This window comes from Puntigrus tetrazona, chromosome 18 (assembly GCF_018831695.1).
Source record: "Puntigrus tetrazona isolate hp1 chromosome 18, ASM1883169v1, whole genome shotgun sequence".
Taxonomy (NCBI): domain Eukaryota; kingdom Metazoa; phylum Chordata; class Actinopteri; order Cypriniformes; family Cyprinidae; genus Puntigrus; species Puntigrus tetrazona.
Window position 1 is genome coordinate 6636583 of NC_056716.1, and position 7228 is coordinate 6643810.

Sequence of the window (7228 nt, forward strand, 5' to 3'; positions counted from 1 at the left end):
CAAACTTCTTCAGATTACAAATAGCACACAAAGAGACTAGAAAAGAGTGGTTTCTCGTTGTTTTCTGGTCAGATTAAAAGAAAATACTATAATTATTTCAAAATACTTTTTAATGAATCATCATCATCATCATTATGAATACAGTATAGGCAAATATGCTTAAACCAAAATAATTGTATTATCATATAGCTTATTGTGTGCAGAACTTTCTCATGCTTATACAAATTTATATTAATAAATATATAAAATAAAAGTGACTGATTAATTGATTAATTTCATTAATACATTTGACTGTTTTATACGAAGCCGTGTATTATCTGCTTAAGTATTTATGTACATTTGTGGTGCTTGTAATGTATGTGTAAATATGAATAGTGTTTGTTTTCTAACTCGCGTGAGAGTATCTTCTAGTACATTACCTCTATAAAAGTCTGCCCAGATCCCCAGTTTCCAGTTGGTTTCATGGAACACTGTGCAGAGATAAATGAAGGTGCCAGTTCTTCAGGCTGTACATTTGGTATTTTCTTTCTCTTTCCTATTCAAAAGCAATCTAGAGACAGATTACCAAACTCTGGAAGGACTTAGACTCAACTGTAGTCTATAAAGGGAGCCATACAGTGCTCGCTGGGATGTTTTCATCCACTCCAAAGGCATCGACACAGAGATCAACTTCAGAAGCCAGCCAGACCAGAGGAAATGTAGGGGGTAAACAAATAATTTCTATTAGTATCTGATTGATTGAGAATTGATTTGATGGTGTATGTAATATGTATCTATATGCTTAATACATTTTGTACTATAATTACTATGTCCAATCTTTCATCCTAGGTTTAATATCACGAGTTTTCCGTTGGTCTCAGTAACAACCAACATTGATTGAGAACTGGCCAGAAATCCTACTCTTCTGCCAAACATCACACTGGGCTACTCGCCAGTAAGACACATGTGGGCTGACTGCTCGGTCTCTGAGGACTGCATTATCTGTAGTTCCTACTCAGCCCATGAAGAGGAAATAATTCAGGGCCAGTGCTTCCTCGAAAGTGAGATCCTCACTGCATTGTATGTGGAGACTCTGGATCTACCTGTCAATGGCCATTTCACAGACCGCAACAACCTGGTTCCGTGATTCCACTGGTGAGGGCAGATCAGCTAGGCAACATGACTTGAAATAAACAAATTCTGCATTTGTATAAGCTTCGCCAAACATCTCTTTGTTTCCTACTACTTCAGTCTCTTTTACATCTCTGTTCTAGGTGAGTTATTTTGCTTCATGTGCTTTGCCTGAGTGAGCAAGCACCAGTTCTCTATTATTTTCGTGACAATTCCTGCAGTGATGCCAATCTGTACAGTGCTCTTGCTCGCCTGGTCTGCCACTTTAAGCGATTGGACCTGGGTGGGCACAGCTCGGGCTGATTTGGGCGCTTGGCGTGGGCTCACTGGTACAGGACGAATATTCACCACTGTGCGAGCGTTTGGGCGTATGTGTGGTTTATCGAGCAGACCACACCCAAGCCGCTGGACTCCAGCAACAGCTGCAAGACATGAGTCCAGACTTCACCCGGATCTACAGCAGCACGTTTTTGCCAGTTTACACCGAGGAAGACATCAAACCAGTAGTGGATGAAACAGTTCGGCAGAATGTGACCGGGGAAGCAGTGGGTGGCCAGTGAAGCTTCGGGTGACTTCCACTCTCATCTCTACTAGAGAAAACTACCCCTCCCTTAGAGGTACCATTGATTTGCCATCCGGCTGAGCACCAAATACTTGGTTTCAAAACTTCCTTGAAAGCAACAGGCAGCCTTGGCTGAGACTTCTACTAACGTCTTTGCAAGTGAGTTCTTGGAAGCTACAGTTCCAGTGCTCCAGTTAACACATGTCTTCCCACTCCTCAATAACTGATCCAGTGCACTACAGTCACAGCTGTACTGGCATGGAGAAGTTCAGGATACTCATAGTATCTATAATGATGTTTCTGAGCTCAGGGTCACATATAAGCATGCACAAGGCTGTTTACACAGTGGCACATGCACTGCATAACCTGCTTCAGTGTCAAAGAAAAACGGGCTCTGCTTTGGCTTGGCAGTGCTCTGATATCCATAATCTACAACCATGGCAGGTACAGCAATACCCTTGCTTGCATTTGTCAATGTAACTTTTAAGAATATTTATGTGTCATAGTATTGTAAGGAAGTTTATCATCATGATTTTTGTTATTATTATCATCATCGTCATCATTATTACTTTTATTTCCAGATTTTAATTTATGTATTTATTTTACATTATTCTTTACACTTTATGTCATGTTACATTCATTTTATATTGTGTTAAACATAATTACAAAGTTAGCAGTTTCTGTGCACTAATCATCTCCAGGTTGTTGAGGTCCTGAAAAAGTGAACTACACAAACACATTTGGAGATGCGATCCACTTTGATAAGAATGGAGACCCTGTCGGGTCATATATGATATAGTGAACTGGCAGAGAGAGCGCAAATGAGAGGGTCCGGTACAATATGTTACAGTAGGTCGCTTTGACTCCTCTCTCTTGACAGCACAACAGTTAGTGCTGAACCAGGACAAAATCATCTGGCATGGGGGGAGCTAACAAGGTAAAATGGCGTAGTCTCATAACTAATAGTAATCACTGTTTATTTTTCTGAATAGACAGTTTCACTTATTTTATATGGTGTTTCATTTTTAAATATATTTATTTATCAGATATTTTATTTAAAATATGCACATTGTATGCTTTTTTTTTTTGTCTTCTTATTTGTATTTATTTTATGTATTTATTTATTTATTTCAGTGTTAATCACAAAATGAATTAATAAATTAGTATAATGTCCTATCTCTCTCTTACAGATACCAGTGTCTGTGTGCTCCACCAGCTGTCAACAGGGATACAGAAAGGTTACACGAGAGGGTCAGCCGTGTGCTGCATGACTGTGTGCTATTGTGCAGAGGTAGCATCAGCAATACGACTGGTATATGAGACTGACATAAACACACATACTGCAACAGTTATTACTGTCTGTTTGCATCAGTTAACCTTTTTAAACCATTAAATGCGAAGTATGCATCATTATCCCATCATTTCCCTTCAACGAAAACTGAGGTGAATATGTGTCTGTGTGTGTGTGTGTGTTGATTTTTAGATCAAGTTGAATGCATTCTTTGCCCTGAAGACTTCTGGTCCAATCAGCATCATAACCATTGTGTTCCCAAGCAGATTGAGTTCTGTCCTACTCTGAGCCTTTTGGCATGGCTCATAGCGGCTATAGCCATTCTGGGTGCAATTGCTGCGATGACAGTTGCTTGCGATCTTCTTTCGCCATCACGACACACCCCTAGTTCGTGCTAATAACTCAGAATTAAGCTTTCTATTGCTGATGTCTCTCACTCTTTTGCTTCCATATGTGCGCTAACCTTCCTGGGTCAGCCATCACGGTGGGCATGCCCTCTTAGACGGACTGCTTTTGGCCTGACCTTTGCCCTCTGCCTCTCCTGTCTCCTCAGTAAGACCCTAGTGGTGCTTATGGCCTTTAAAGCTACATTGCCTGGTAATAACACAGCTCGTTGGTTTCGCCCACCTCAGCAGAGACTTGGCGTGTTCTTATGTTCGGTACTGCAGGGTGGGGTTTGTGTAGCTTGGCTTACTACAGCACCTCCGTATCCAGTAAAGAACACTTGGCTTTACACGTGACCGGATCATTTTAGAATGTCACCTGGGTTCAGTCGCCCTTTTCTGTTGTGTGTTGGGTTACATTGGCTGCTTAGCTGTGTTTTGCTTCATCCTGGCTTTTTTGGCTCGTAAATTGCCAGATAATTTTAATGAAGCTAAATTCATCACATTCAGTATGCTCATATTCTGTGCAGTTTGGATCGCCTTTATCCCAGCTTATGTCAGTTCTCCAGGAAAATTTACTGTAGCTGTGGAGATATTTTGCAATATTAGCTTCTAGTTATGGAGTTCTTTTGTGTATTTTGCACCTAAATGTTACATCATAATTTTCCTGCCTGAGAGAAATTCAAAAAAGTATCTCATGTCACAAAAATGATGTTTTCACGTCTTTGAAGATTTATTTATATGTTTACTTTTGTGGATAAATAAAATATCTAAATCCCTTTTGTGAGGCCGGTGTTAATGAATGCAAGTACGTTGTTCTGCCACTAGAGGGAACTAGTGTTTTATTACAAAAAATTGATAAAACATCAAGATGCGATGACACTTGTACCATACTTATTGAGGTCTGAAACGTTTACTTAAATTTAGCACATTTTACAAAACACTGAGCATATTTTTAGAAAAACCCTCTTAAGGAGGGTGGATTGTGTGAAGAAATCTTCTTATGTCAATTAAATGAGAAAATGAAATTACATTTTGAGAGTTTGTATAATATAATCATACTTTCTATAATAATGTGCCAGTAATTTTGCACTGTACATGCACATGCAAAGGTATAGATTAAACATAACTTCCATCTTTGAATTTTATATGCAGTTCCATTACTTACAAGGAGTTATGTTAGACTTCAAACTAAAATTTTGTTGACATGATTTTGTGGCAACTTAAGAACCTGTACATAATAATTCTGTCCTCATTCTCCCCCGAAGCTGATCTACACATCACAGAGATCCTCCTGGCATGTTCAAGCATGCACAGGAGGCAGAAAACAGCATCCATTTCCACACATCTCTGATGTGCTGGAAATGACTGTAATAGCCTGAGGGCTCTGAAGCCCAGTCCTGTGCCGCTAATGGCTGGTAATAACTCATAATTCTACTTCAGTCAAACAGATCCTTGCATCCATTTTGCGTCATTTTTGCTTTATCACTCTCGTCTTTTTGAAAAAAAGGAGAAAATTCTGATGTACAAATCATTACGCTACTGGATTGTTACTATATTGCAGTCTATATATGGCTTCAAAGAGTGTGATTACATCAAATGCAAGATGTTCCTGGATCAACATTTTTTGTTTACGGTTTGTGTTAGGTTTAGGGGTAGGGATTGGGATAAGTCTATATTACTGCACAGTAATGCTGATCCAGGATCATGTCTTACTTGACAAAATCACGGTGACCAATTTACCTTTATTCCACACCATCTGTATTACTGAGGGAAGAGGCTTTCATAAAAACAGGAAATGATCAGAGGAGGGACACTCTTTATCATTTACTGTTTTATGAAGCCCCTTCCTCAATGATACACTAATGGGCTCAGAGCTGGCCCAGTGTGTTGTGTGGCTAAACCTCTAGTATGTGTTCAAACGTTTCACCCCTCGGCTCATGGGCATGTGCTCTGGTTGGAAACAATGACGTCTGTATTGCTGTTCAATTTGAGCCCGACTGAGACACAGCAGATGATCTATAATAGAACCTGCTCAAGCATGGCTCTTAAACACACCATCCACTTTTTGAATTGGTACAATGAATGGTCAGCAAATCCACATAAAAAGAAAGTCCATTGCTCCCGACTACCTATTTAAAACAAAATCATTCTAAAAATAAGATTGTTTTGGAATTCAATTTCAGGAGTTCAAAAGTTTGCCAAAGTAAATGTTCAGGAAAGATTTGTTTGGGCTGGTAAGCACCTTATGCAATAGGTAGGTTTGCTCTAGTGCTCTGCTTGATGTTTAAATTTTTCCAGTTCATTTCTTCTCTTCGGTTCTTTGAGGGCAGATGAGACTGGAAATCGTGAACTCACCGGAGTGCAAGTTGCAATTCTAATCAAATGCAATACTGTCACTGTAACAAGACTTGGCTAGAATGCATGACCAGATGCTTTCTTAATTAGTTTTCTTTAAGCTAACATTTTAGTTTTGTTATCGCGAGGTAAGATACATATTCACCCAAGCTTCACTCCCAGCAGCATGGCTAGAGTCGGGGTCAAATACCACTGCAACGAATTTCTAATTTCTTAGACATTCCAAATGCTTTATTGGTAACCAACTGATAACACTAGTTTATTTCTCAAAGGTATGTGGATAGAGCAACACACATCCTTCATGTTATTGTGTATGTAATGTTCTTGTTCTTGTGTATTGTCTTTGTTATTGTATACTGTTTTATGCATGTTTTTATGTATTTGTGTATTTAGTCACGTTATCTGTTACTGAACAAACTGATTATTTGAATTTGTAAGTATTTATATATACTTTTCATTTTGAACTGATTTGCTGCATATCCTTACACGAGATTATCAAATATGGGCATGGTCAGCATATATTGTTGTAGTGGTTTAATTGTTGCTCGGTATTGTCCATTTTTTCTTAACTGTTAATTGCATTAATGTGCAATTATTATTACATATTTGATTCTTTAGCTGACCTGGACATATATATCCCCACGCATGGATCTCTAACTGCTGCAATAGCAAAAAAAAACACTCTTGACATTTTAAGAACAATTATAGAAGAATAAGAATAAGTATATTTCATTACCTTTTGAAACTTAACCCAATTTAAACAGATGATTTTAACCATTTCTGTCATCACTGGGCACTCAGTGAACTACACATTAAACATGTACAAAATTAAATGAATGGGCATGAAATGTCCATCAATTATAACCTTTGAAATTCTTCATTTTGAAGGCCCCTTCAGTTGACCCTCAAAACTTGATTTACACTGCTGTCAGTGGTTTATATATGCTAATCTCATAATGGCTATTAATATATTTCTCCTCTTTTATCATCCTTTTTCAGTGTGAAGACATGGTACATGTCTACAATCAGACATATGAAATTTCCAAGTGGCACAGTGTAACAATTTTGGGTTTATAAGACCCTTTGATTAACTGTTAACTGTGGCCGAGGTGAAACCTGATAACCCAGCTGTCTCTTTAGTGTTTAAAAGGCAGCTCCATGGAGTCTACTAGAAAGGTAATTAGTTTTTGTCACTTAGGGAACACAAAAATGAAGGTTGTTTTGGGCTTTGTTTGGGATGTGTGCTAAATAGTTAATGACTCCAAGCTGCTGATCATGTTGCTATTTTCCTCTACTTAAAAAAACATGGAAGTCAGGGATATTGCTTGAAATCACAAAATGAGGAATCAAAATATTTTTTTAACTGTATTTTATGTTGATGACTGAGAAACAGTACATTTATAAAACACATTTAGAGGGAACCAAACACCGAAATCTATGCTTATAACATCATAAACTGATTAATACAGTTTGTTTGTACATATCTATATACTGCCTTTTTAGCGCAAAAGCATAATGTACAAA

At 38.2% G+C, this 7228-nt stretch overlaps 1 pseudogene; it reads left to right on the forward strand.

Annotated features, from left to right (window-relative positions):
* LOC122322988 overlaps positions 1 to 4058 on the forward strand; it is a 4577-nt pseudogene extending 519 nt beyond the window's left edge.
* The last annotated feature ends 3170 nt before the right edge of the window (positions 4059 to 7228 follow it).